Genomic DNA, 13,730 nt, shown 5'->3' with positions numbered 1-13,730 from the left:
GAGCGGTGAAAAAAACAAGCCAATTTTAAGAAGGGACTGAAATGTCAACTCTGTTTCCTTTCTACAGATGCTGCCTGCCCTGCTGAATGTTTTAGCATTTTCTGCTTTCATTACACATTTCCAGAATTTCCAGTCTGTTTATTTCTATCTTGTAACCCAGAGTCTACTAAAATGCTGTTCTAATTTGCATTTTAAGTGTCTTGCAAGTAAAGCAAATATTTCATCGGCCTCTATGATTACTTGTGGACCTATATTGCCACTTTGTCAGATTTATATTTATTGACAAGCATTCTTTGTGGACCACCACTATTAAAATAAAATCTGGATCATCTTTCTCAGGATGGGTCCTCATATTTCTGAACTATAAAGTTCACCTGCCCATGTTTTAAAAGTCTTATTCTGCTTCTTTACAACTTGCTACTCCTATGTACACATCTTCCTCTGGGCATTTCTGCATATATCTGTTCAAAAATAAAATGCATTTCTCCCTTATGAAACTACCTTGTAAACCTTAACACCCTCAAAGCCTTAACTCCAGGAAGTTAATTGAAACTTTGTTTTTGGTTTCTTGGAGTACAATATCTCAAACTGATTTGTTGCTTTTCAGTTGATAAGATCAAATATTCATAAGGAACTAGAGAACTGTGCATTGGGAATGCAAATGAAGAACTACAATGGACGAGTTGGTAACCAAATGCTGAATGACATCCAGCAAATGCCGAGAACACTGAAGAGATGTTAGCCACAACAAGCCAAATGTAATATACACTCTTGCCTGAAAAATATAGGAGATCAAAACATTTGAAACGTCACCTTGAAAAGCTTTTCTTTAAAATAAGTCACATACACAACAGAAAATAACAGTACAGAAGGTAGAAGCACCATACAAAAAATGTTGGAAGAACTCATCACATCAGGCAGCATCTATGAAACTGAAGACAGTTGACAATCCAGGCCAAGACCCTTCTTCAGGACTAAGGAAGGGGGAAGACACCAGAATAAAAAGATGGAGGTAGGGGAAGGAGGAAAACTAGAAGGTGACAGGTGAAGCCAGGTGAGTGGGAAAGGTAAAGGGCTGGAGAGGAGGAATCTGATAGGAGAGGAGAGTTGACCATAGGAGAAAGAGATGGAGAGGAGGACCCAGGAGGTGATAGGCAAGTGAGAAGAGGTAAAAGGGCAGAGTGGGAAATGGGAGGGGGTGAGAAATAGAGGAAGCGGTCCCCCAATTTACCCATTGGAAATTGGGAGATCACTTTGTCGAGCACCTCCATTCCATCCACCACAAGCACGACTTCCTGGTGGCCAAAACATTTTAATTTCCATTCCCGCTCTGAAATTTTGGCCAATGATCTTCTCTTATCCCAAGATGAAGCCTCTTCAGGGTGGAGGAGCAATACCTTATATTCCATCTGGGTAGCCTCCAACCTGATGGCATGAATATAGATTTCTCCTTCCAGTAAACACATTCCACCACCCCCCCCCCACACCCCCCCCATCCTCTATACCTCACTTTTACTTCTACTCACTTGCCCATTTCTTACCCCGGGTCCCCTCCTCCTTCCCTTTCTCCTATGGTCCACTCTCCTCTCCTATCAGATTCCTTCTCCAGCCCTTTACCTTTTCAACCCACCTGGCTTCATCTATCACCTTCCAACTGGCCTCCTTCCCCTCCCCTCACCTTTTATTCTAGCTTCTTTCCCTTTCCTTCTCAGTCCTGAAGGAGGATCTTGGCTCAAAATGTTAACTATCTATTCATTTCCATAGATGCTGCCTGAGCCGCTGAGTTCCTCCAGCATTTTGTGTGTGTTGTTTTGGATTTCTAGCATGTGTAGACTTTCTCATGTTTATTATATAGTATAGGAGGTAGCCAATCTGTTCCATATAAGATAAAAGTAATCAAACATGTAAACCACATAAACATCATCTTCATTTACAAAAGATCAAAAGGTGAATTATTTTTAAAGCTATTCAGATTATGTACTACCCACATCATGGTACTATTTTAGACATTAATTTTCAAACCTATGATTCATGTTGAAAATATATACCATTAAAATATTACCTTACATATCTTGGAAGGGCACTTATAAATTCACACAATATCAAATGCCCAGTGAAGTATTTGTCTATTGTAAAAGTATCACAACTGAAAGAACAATTTATCAAACATAGCCCAGAATAATATGCAATATTGTCATTTGTCAGAAATTATAATTCACCGCCAATCCTACTGTATTAATAGCCACTAAATTCATGCACAATACTCAGCAAGTCATTACATCTTGAGAGCTTCCAACTTCCTGTTGAATAGTCAGAGCACATTTTTTAAAGTAGCTTTCACAAGGCACTTTCATTTTATAATATGAATAATAATGCTTAGATTACTGATTCCACCACATCCGCCTTGGCAACATTTACTTAAAGTTCGCCAAATGACATCACGCCATAAATAATTACAAATTCTTTGATGCACATTTGAGGTGTAATTCAAAAAGATCAGCTAAAACTGGCCATTTGCACTTCTACAAGAAAACAACTCCTTTGCAAATAAAGAGAAATGAAGTGCATCATCTATATCCGTGCACTTAGCAGATTGGGAAGAATGTATGTCACTATAAATATTACTTCTTTAACAACATACACCAATTTCTGAATTGCAGTAAGCTTTAAAGACAAGCACAGCTCATTGGTCAAGGCTGCTCTGTAAATGCACAGAGAAACTGCTGCCCTTGGCTTCTGTTAACTGTTCCATTCAAACCAAACAGCAGGCAATTCAAATCACTAATCTTGCCTTTATCACCACAGACTGGGAATTGGAACCAGAACACAATCAGAGATCCACACATTCTTTGGAAACTGAATTATTTGTTGTCACCATGCATCACCAGCAAATGACGTGCTTCCATCCAGATGCAGCTCTCAAGCTTCTAATGAAACTGTCTGCCGGTGAGGGTGGGTAGGGGGAAACGGAGAAAGAAACACAACCTAGCCCCTCTCTGCAATCTTATTTCTTGTTTCTCTCTAAACAAACATGAGTAATCCAATAAACTTAGAACCTTAAACAACAAAATAAAACAAAAAGCTTCAATGTTTTTGTTTTTAACTGACATTTCTTAAGACAATAACTTTATGGATGGTCATGGCCAGGGGGTATGGGGATAAGCTCCCACTGCCTATTAAATGCTCTCAATGGTGTGCGTCTCAAATACCCTCTGGCAACCAAGTCCAGCTCCTAATCTTCAGGTGCGGCTTAGCTACTAAGCTCGATGGAACTGCTTCTACTGAGAAAAGGGGCAAATGCAGGCTACTGGCACCTTAAAACCAGTTGCAGACCATATTTTATGAGTAATTAATGCAGAAAACCAGGTAACTGCAAAGGGTTCACAAACTTTTTCTTGCAACTTTACAAATATGTAAAGCTTTACAAGCTAAAGAAAGCAAAGCACCATCTTGGATGGATCGTATATGCATGACGCTATCACAGCTCAGGTCATCAGTGTTCAATTCCGATGCCGTCTGTAAGGAATTTATTCATCCTCCCCGTAAAAGCATGGGTTTTCTCCCAGTACTTCAGTTTCCTCCCACATTCCACAGATGTACCAGTTAGTAAGGTCAACTGGTCATTGAAAATTGTCCTTAGATTAGGGTTAAATAAGTGGGTTGCTGAGCACTGCAGCTGATAGAGCTCATTCTGCAGTGTATCTTTAAATAAATAAATATACAGAATTGGAAAACAGAAATAAAGCTGAGTGCAATCTTACTGTTGAGCTCAAAAGTACTGACAATGCAAAGACAATGTGAGCAATTAAGGATCCTTTCTACCATAAAAAGTCATATCAACAGCACCACAGGTCTTACCACCTGATTCAACACCAGCTGATCTTTTCATAATGTTAGTTTTAGTTTCTCCGCTCCATTTAACAGTTAGGTTGCTGCTGTTAGAGGCTGGTGCCCTCTGCTCTGATTTGCACTGTGTGCCTCATGGGCCTGGCAGAGTTACCGTGTCAATACCACACGTACTCACTCTTTCGAATGAAATTCTCCAGTGGATACTTTGCTTCTAGCCATGCTGGTACTGAAGAACAAACTACTGGTTACAACACAGGTTAACACAGGCCTGTTAGCTGCACTTAGCAAATGCGCAATAATATGCATGAGACTGAGATATTTACATTTATTTCAAATGAATAAATTTCTCAAAAACTAAGTCAGTGTTGGACTTTGACATGTGTTGACTGTCAACATTCAGTGCGCCAAGTCTGTTGAAAGCCATACCACTGGCCTCCATGTGGAATCCAAAACAAGCAATCCTAATGAGATCATCCAGCTTTATGCCCGTTGAGGGGTAGGGAAACATCAGATCCTGGGCCAGTGAGAGCTTGTGATCCCAGTGATATTAATGGGGAGTACTGGGGTATTAATGGGATGTGGCCTCCTGTACATCAGTGAGAGCAAATTTAAATTGGGAGACCGCTTCGCCGAACATCTACACTCCATCTGTCAGAATAAGCAGGATCTCCCAGCTGCCTCCCATTTTAATTCCACTTCCCATTCCCATTCCATCCATGGCCTTCTCCACTGTTGTGATGAGGCCACAGTTAGTTTTGGAGGAATATCACCACTTCAAAGCTATCTCTGGGTGAAAATCAAAGAAATCTCCCTAGCAGCATAGTGGGTATACTCACATCTCAAGCACTGCAGAAGTTCAAGGCGGCAGCTCATTATTCCCTTTGTCAAGGACATCTAGTGACAGACAATTAAAAGCTGACTCAGTCTGCAAAGACTACATCCCCTGAATGAACCTTCAAGACTGGGTATATTTATTTATTTGTGAAAAATTACATTAATTAGCAAAATTCATTAAGGAATAAGAGGACCAAGAAGAATTTTGTCCTCATATAGTCAAAAACAAAAAAAAAATCCCACATAAAAACAAAAAGGTAGAAGTGCAGGAATTTGAAAACAGAGAGTACTGGAAAATCTCAGCAGAAGAGGTACCAACTAAGGACAAAATAATGGTTAATATGCACGATTCAGAATCCTTTATCGAAAAAATAGTTAAGGCTAAAACGTTAACTTAGGGGAAAAAAACAACATGAATTTTTACAGCAGCTTTCACAGTGACAAGGTCCAAAGTGGTCAGGTAAAATTCCAAATTTGTAAATGTAAGAAAATACTCAGTGAATTTGCACTTCTTTAAATGAGCCATATTATTTGATCCAGTTTCAAAGGAAAAATAGATCATTAATTATTGTTACTATTTAAATGGTGAAAGAATACTGCTGTGCAGAGGACTCGGGAGGGCTTGTGCATGAATCATAAAAGGCTGGCTTGTAGGTGCAACAGGTTATAAATAAGTTATATGGAACATCGCCCTTCATTGCTTCACTACATTTAAGAGCAGAGAGGTTATGCTGCAAATGTACAGGGCACTGGTGAGGCTGTACATGGAGTACCACAAGCAGTTCTAGTCTCCTTACTTGAGGAAAAATATGCTGGCTTTGGAGGAAGAGCAGAGGTTGTTCACCAGCTTGATTCCAGAGGGGGTGAGCCTATGAGGAGAGATTGAGTCATTTGGGATTATACATCCCAGAATTCAGAAGAATGAGAGGGTAATCATATAGATTACATAATCATAATACAAAACTAGAGGCAAGAAAGTAGTCTGCACGGGCAAGTAAGACTGGAGCTAGGGGAGATCACCTCAAGCTTCAGGGGAATAGATGAAGAGAAACCGCTTTTCCCAGAGAGAAATGAATCTGTGGAATCCAATGCCCAGGGAAGCTATAGAGGCTCCCTTATTAAATGGATTTAAAAAACAGTTAGATAGATTTTTGTACAGCAGAGGAATTAAGAGCTGTGTGGAAAAAGCAGGTAGGTGGAGTTACATCGACAGCCAGAGCAGCCACAATGTTATTGAATGGCAGAGCAGACTCAACAAGCCAGATGACTTACTCCTACTCTCATTTCCTAGGATCTCGTGGGTTCTCACATCCTCTTATGCGTTCCTGTTCTTAAGTTTTAGTTTTCTTTTTAAATGTCCTAATTTTTAGGTTATAATGGACCCAATCTATTTTGAATGGTCTTGAAAACCTTTGAATGCTTCTGAATTTCAAAAGAGATTTCCATTATAACCTCTTGAGATCAAAAGCAATACATCAGATAAAAATTAGGAAAAATAATTAACTCAAGTATAATTTACAATTATTTCTAAATAAAGTTATTTTCTTGAAAGAAACAGAGCAAACACTTAAGAAATTCAATGTTGTTAAGTCCAATGGAAAATATTCCATGGCATTACCACTCAACCCCACCACCAACTCTGAAATGTTTTCAGATAAATACAAACGATGGCTAAACTGACTAAATGTCCAACGATAACAGAGCACAAAAAGGCCTGTGTCGGAGAGTTTATAAAGTGGAAAACCCGTTGCACCAGGGCAGCTCCACTCTCTCTATCTCAGAAGTCCGGGTCCAGGGTACTAGTAGTTGTCATAATTGGGGTCTTCGTTCACTGCAGTGGATGACTGTGACTTTTTCAGTGTCTTGAAATGCCCTTTGCTCTCACAAAGTGTTGCAGAACTGCCTTCCTGGCCACTGGATCTCATCCGCAGAGTCCACTGGACCTGTCTTTGCATGCTAGGACAGGCGTGTCCCTAACCTGATTTAGCTCACCTGTCAGAGCAGTGCACCAGGGTGTAGCCATGTCGTATGCAAACAGTTACTCGGAGCCACATGTGAGAGCTGAGTGTCTGGTGGGGATCAAATGTGAGTGAGGTGCCCCGGAATGGACATGACAAACCCCTTCACCAGAGATGCTACCACTCCCCGGACACACAATAGACCCCCCCCCCCCCAAAAAAAACCCAAATGCAAATATTAAACAATTAAATTACTAAAAAGTAAATGAAGGAATTTTATAGAATGTCATTTTGAAAAATTAAATGCAAATTTATTACATTTTATTCAGTCCTTTGCAGAGTTATTCAAGTATTCATATGCTAAATGAAATAATGTGATCCATGTTGTGATTTATTTGCTTTGTTTCAAAGTCTGACTGTAAAAGATTAATTTTCATGTTGCTTCTCTGTACTTGAAGAGATCATTTCCCTGGGGTAGATGCCATTTAATAACAAGTGCTGCCACTAATTACCCACATCTCATCAACAAAGCCTATATAATTAGAAAAAATTATCATGCTGACCTCATACACAACTACTGAACAGTTTTTCAGTGACTTTAAACTGTAATGCTATCATATGACTACGGCCTGGAAAACAGGACAACAAACATGCCACAGTCAACACTCACGTACTCTGTATCATTTTATTATAACTGGATTTGTGGTTTAAGAGAATTATTGGATACGTGCTGTCCACTTGATTGAAGTAAAGGTCAAAAGATGAAGATAACCTATTGATAGACCCTCTTATTTATTGAATTCATTAATGGATTTTACCATAGTGGAAAACCATTCCATAAATACCACAATTCAAGAGGAAAATCCTAGAAATTTAAGTCCCTATAAAGTGGCCATAGGTGAACATTCCAAAAATAAATGGGCACTGCTCTGATTTCTGCTGATTTATCAGCAGAATTGTAAACGAGCTAATTTTCATAACTACACCACACAGTAGAATTTCAGCATTTCATCCATTCAGCTGCCAGAGTACAAGCATTGTGATTATTTCACACACTGGGCATATTAGAGTCCAGTTAGGGGTGTGTTCCAGTCGATGTTCACAAAGGTTTAGATTGCAGTATAACAAATGAAATGGTATCAGGTCCGGAGGCGAGGGACAAGCCGGTTCAGCTCGCTGCTCCGCTCTGAGCTAAACTAAGAATCTGTGGACGGACTCTCTTGTGGACTTCAGTTCAGAATGCTATTTGCTTGTGTTTATTGTTTACATGATTTGCTTTTTTTCCCCCTCTACACATTGGGTGATTGACAGTCTTTTTTAAAAATTTTTTTTTGGGTTTCTTTGCTGTGGCTGCCTGACAGAAGACGAATCTCAAGTTTGTATAATTTTTTTTGATAATAAACGTACTTTGAACTCTGAAATCTCAAGTTGTTTTCCACAAGTGCAGCATCTACTGCATATGTTTATCATCCAATCACAATGATTACGTCCAGTTAATTCTTTCTTCAAATAACTCATGTATAAGCTACTTTCTCTTCGCAAAACGACATGCTCTTCTATCTGAGGACAAAATATTGATAAAGCATCCTCTTCTGCAATCAAATAATAAGTAATATCGCAGCAGATAACCTGTTCCTTCCCTGGTGATCTCTTTTAAAGCCCATTTAATATGAATGATAGACATGTGCTTCACTAAGACTGCAAACTTAAAACGAAGAACATCTAATGCTTGAAATAGATCCCAAAGTAAACAAAACAAAGTACACAAAGTACTACACTAATTAGGTAGTTAAATGAGGAGATTTAAGGCCAGTGGGGATCCAACCACAGCTATAAATTATCTACCAATTCTTCAAAACATTCAATCACTACACTTTTTACAGCTAATTACACTGATACTTAATGCTGTATTCACTAACACGGCCATCAGAGGGTGCTCACATCAGACCATTGCCGGAGAAGCTACCAGGTTAATTTCAAAAAATTCTCAATTTTTCAGGATCGATAGAAGTGCAAATACCAGTAAGAAACAACTACTTGAAAGACTTTTTCTTCCCAAAATTTAATACTACAAAATGGCATTTCAGAAGCAAATCCAAATTAAATCGTTTAGATATCTCTTAAATAACAAAAATAACTGTGGTAAAACAGAAATATATACCAGAGACCATTGTTGCTTCCTCCAATATACAATTTATTTGTTAAGAAACGACCACCTCAACTCTTAATATATTTTGCGAAAATGCCTTTTACTTGTTTAAATACGTTTTCATTGGAAAGAGCAACAAAAGAGATTGAAGATTAAACCATCATGGGAGCACAAAAATGACAACTAATAATTGAAAAAAAAGTCAGCTGTGGCTAAATTTATTAACATGCTATTCTTAATAGTGTACTTAAAACAAAAAAAATTGCAGGATGCTCCAATAGAAACATAACAATACAATTTCCTCGTCAATAGAGGAAGTAGTAGTAAGAGGGATAGCTAAAAGAGAAGTTAAAGAGACTCTTTGAAGCTATTAAATTAGGTAGTTAAATGAGAAGATTTAAGGCCAGTGGGGATCCAACCACAGCTATAAGTTATCTATCAATTCTTCAAAACATTCAATCAACTTTGTGAGGTAGGACCACCACTGCACAAAGCCATACTGACTATTCCTAACAGCTCAAGTTTCTCAGGAGCAAATAAACCCTGTTCCGCCACTGTCTGTAAGGAGTTTGCAAGTTTGCCCCATGACTGTGTGGGTTTCCTCCGAGTGCTCCTGTTTCTTCACACAGTCCAAAGATGTACTGGTTGGTAAATTAATTGGTCTCTGTAAATTATCCCTTAATTAGGATTAAATTGGGCAGTTCCTGGGCAGCACAGCTTGAATTATTCTGTGCAGTCTCTCAATAAATAAAAACATAAAAGTATTGCACTATCAATGCAAGGCTCACAAATCTTCCACCTCCTGAATTATCCCTCTTGCCCCCCCCCCCCAAACCAGAAAACAACCCTGATACAAAGATCTCTGTCAAAGCTTCCAACGTATTCTCCTCTCTTGCCTCTCTCAGCATCCTGGCACAGATCACATCAGGCCCTGGGGACTTATAAACCTTAATGATTAAGGTTTAAGATCCAAAACATCCTCCTTTGTCATCTTGACATGCCCTATATCAATACACTGATCTCACTATCATCCATGTCCGACTTGGTGTACATTGATGTGTAGCACTAATTAAGGACTTTGCTCACTTTCTCTTTTTTTTTCTTTCCAGAAATGCTGCTTTATCTTAAATGTTTCTGGCAAGTTCTGTTTTTGTTTCAACAACGCAGGTTTTGACTTTTAACAATAATGAGAAATAGACCGAGAAAGCATGTTGCCTTACAGGGCTCAGAAGGCTGCAACATGCTCAGGTGGAATAAAAGATGCTCTTTATTTTGCTTATTGGCCTTCTACATTATGATCAAGCTTGACTTGTTGTGCTTAATATCAACTCATGTGCTTATGTTCCTACATCATCCATTTAAATAATTTGCCCCAACAATTTCAAACTTTCTAGTATCTCCGCTGAATCATTACCTTTTGAACTTTTTTTTTTATTACCTTGAATCTTTTCTTTGACATTCCTGTTTCTTAAAGATCCAATTTCAGGTAATAGGGTAGTATCATTTGTGTCAACTGCATCATGACAGAATGGAATGTACTTGGACATTTTTTTTTATCTTTCGCAAATACATTGCTTTGGTGTCCAGATGCCGCAGTCTATCTCTGTAATGTTACTTGCCATGTCAACTTTGCAAATTTCAGCAGGGATACTTATGTTGTCAGACTTCATCAACAGACAAATCAGAAGCAAGGTTCAAGAATTGCAAGTGCAGCCTACCCAACATGCTAAAACATGACATCTCAACACCTATTCTCAAATGCCTCAGCCAATGAAGGTAAGAACACCAAATGCCTGCCTCACTACCCTATCCACCTGCTCTGCTGGGTGAGAAGCTGACAGTGATGCAGGTGGATGCTTCACTGCTGTCATGGATTACTGATTACCTGACTGGCAGACCACAGTACGTGCGCTTGCAACACTGTGTGTCAGACAGAGTGGTCAGCAGCACTGGAGCTCCACAGGAGACTGTCCTGTCTCTCTTTCTCTTCACCATCTACACCTCGGACTTCAACTACAGCACAGAGTCTTGCCGTCTTCAGAAGTTTTCTGATGACTCTGCCATAGTTGGATGCATCAGCAAGGGAGATGAGGCTGAGTACAGGGCTACAGTGGGAAACTTTGTCACATGGTGTGAGCAGAATCATCTGCAGCTTAATGTGAAAAAGACTAAAGAGCTGGTGGTGGACCTGAGGAGGGCTAAGGCACCGGTGACCCGCTTCCATCCAAGGGGTCAGTGAGGACATGGTGGAGGATTACAAATACCTGGGGATACGAATTGACAATAAACTGGATTGGTCAAAGAACACTGAGGCTGTCTACAAGAAGGGTCAGAGCCGTCTCTATTTCCTGAGAAGGCTGAGGTCCTTTAACATCTGCCGGACGATGCTGAGGATGTTCTACGAGGCTGTGGTGGCCAGTGCTATCATGTTTGCTGTTGTGTGCTGGGGCAGCAAGCTGAGGGTAGCAGACACCAACAGAATCAACAAACTCATTCGTAAGGCCAGTGATGTTGTGGGGGTGGAACTGAACTCTCTGACGGTGGTGTCTGAAAAGAGGATGCTGTCCAAGTTGCATGCCATCTTGGACAATGACTCCCATCCACTCCATAATGTACTGATTAGGCACAGGAGTACATTCAGCCAGAGACTCATTCCACCGAGATGTAACACTGAGCGTCATAGGAAGTCATCCCTGCCTGTGGCCATCAAACTTTACATCTCCTCCCTCGGAGTGTCAGATACCCTGAGCCAATAGGCTGGTCCTGGACTTATTTCCACTGGGCATGATTAACTTATTATTATTTAATTATTTATGGTTTTATATTGCTATATTTCTTCACTATTCTTGGTTGGTGCAACTGTAACGAAACCCAATTTCCCTCGGGATCAATAAAGTCTGTCTGTCTGTCTGTTAGGAACTATGAGCTTGCAACCCAAGATCCCACCACATAGCAATGCTTTTAAAGCCCATGTAGTGAATAAGCCAGCAACTACCCCAAAATATATTACCTTACAGATATTGGCTTAAACTCCCATCTGTTACTGAACAATGCAACTTTCCAGTTGATCTATGTCCCTCTGAATGGTTAAAAATTGTTGGAGTCTTAGAAGGCAACACAAGTTGTTTTTGTCGTCAAGAAATTTACGAATCAGATTACTTACATTCTCATCCATACTTTTTATTACAAGTAACTGAGATATTAGCACTTACACCTGGAGTACACCACTGGTTAGACTTCCAATTAGAAAATCAATTCCCTGCCACTACCCTCTGCCTCTTTTCACCAAACTAATTTTGAACCCAATTTAACAACATGCCTCTGAGCCCATGTGCTTTAATCTCCTGTACCTGCCAGCAAAAATGAATTTTGTCTGTTTTAGCATCTATTAAGTATGCAACCCCAAATAATGACAAAGCCTGGTGAATGTCAATAACCTACTGAATACACACAGTGACTATAAAGGTTCATCAGGTTGCAAAGAGAAGTTATCCTAAGCTGTGAAACTGACACCAAGACAATACTTCGAAATTCTGTACAGAGATTCTCTGCATTTTCATTAACTTGCTTACAACATTCTTCACTTTGATGAGTTAATATCAGAGATTAAAAAATGAACTCTGTGTGCATTTTTCATTAAGTGGGCATTACTGGTAAGAGTTCAACAAATGTCAATAAAGTATTACAAAACAGAGGCATTCTCTAATTGATTGGTCCAAAAAGGATTTCCTTGAACCCTGAAGTCGAGCCACTACAGCAGGAGAAACTTGTTTTAAATGAAGCTAAACCATGAAAGCCTAACATTATAAAAGCCCAACAGGATAAATAAATTGTGATCAGCTATTGTAGTACCAAGCATGGTTCACTTGGGCTCCAGGGAACATTGGTTTAAATTGACTTTTCACGTGGCAGCGGTAGGACACTAATGAATTTGATGAAAAATCATCCTTTTTTAAATTCTAATATTTCTCAAGCTGAATGGATCATTTTCATCCTTCTCTGACTCCACTCTAGTTTTCTACTTACTTAAGAGCTCTAGATCATAGAAAATACTGCTGAAGAAAACTGTTTCTCCCCACCCAGGCCCTACATGTAATTTTTTTTTTAGGAAAATCTATCAATTGCTTCAAGTTGCAGCTTTTGTTCGAGTAATAATTCCAAGAAGAGACAAGATAGTTGTCTACTCCCACAATTTTAGTTTTGAAGCCACAAGTATAAAAGTAGTAGCAATAGATTTCAGTGGAAATTGGAAATAAGTAAAACTCTTGAGGTTCTGAAGTTCATGAACTTATGTGAATTACAAATCAAAAACTGATTTGCCAAAGCAGAAGCCTCATCACTTTTTAATGCTTGCCGGAATATTTCTCAGTCTTTTAAAAATACGCTGGTCTGATTATTCAACCAGAGAAGCAGTTCACTATTCAATAGATCCAATGCCCAAGAAATTCACAGAAGGGAATAACAAAAAATGGCAGCTTTGATATTGCACAGTAACACAAATAGTTGAATACCAGCCAAGCCCTTCCTTAGATGTCAAACTATTAGAATTTTGAAGTTGAACGCTAATTGCAATTAATGCACTTATAGGAAAGAATGTACTCCAATGGGAGCTGCTCAGTACAGATCTGGCATGTGTTATTTCTCTAACTTTTCCCTATGCACCTTCTTGAGTAATAATTAATGATCTTCGCCTTACAATGTCAGTAACATAGAGGTGGCTGTGTTTAAAAGAGTAAAAAAAATCTTCTGGAACTTTTACTTTGGCATAATCACTGTATCTAATTAGAGTTGGCATAGAGATGACATTTGCACAAAAGGTGTACAGTTTAAAGTGGCTGTCAGCAATAACGGTGTGCAGCTTCTAGCTCTGCACTTCTTTTGGGATTGAAAACTATTAGCTTCATGCATTGAAGTCTTGCACAATTAATACAAAGATTAAT

General features: G+C 39.2%; 1 protein-coding gene across 5 annotated transcripts in view; it reads right to left on the bottom strand.

Moving 5' to 3' along the window:
* Positions 1 to 13,730, bottom strand: part of tbc1d22a (TBC1 domain family, member 22a) — a 274,507-nt gene that overhangs the window by 167,116 nt on the left and 93,661 nt on the right. The window lies entirely within an intron of this gene.

This window comes from Hemitrygon akajei, chromosome 14, assembly GCF_048418815.1.
Source record: "Hemitrygon akajei chromosome 14, sHemAka1.3, whole genome shotgun sequence".
NCBI lineage: Eukaryota > Metazoa > Chordata > Chondrichthyes > Myliobatiformes > Dasyatidae > Hemitrygon > Hemitrygon akajei.
This window is presented reverse-complemented; position numbering and strand designations above follow the sequence as displayed.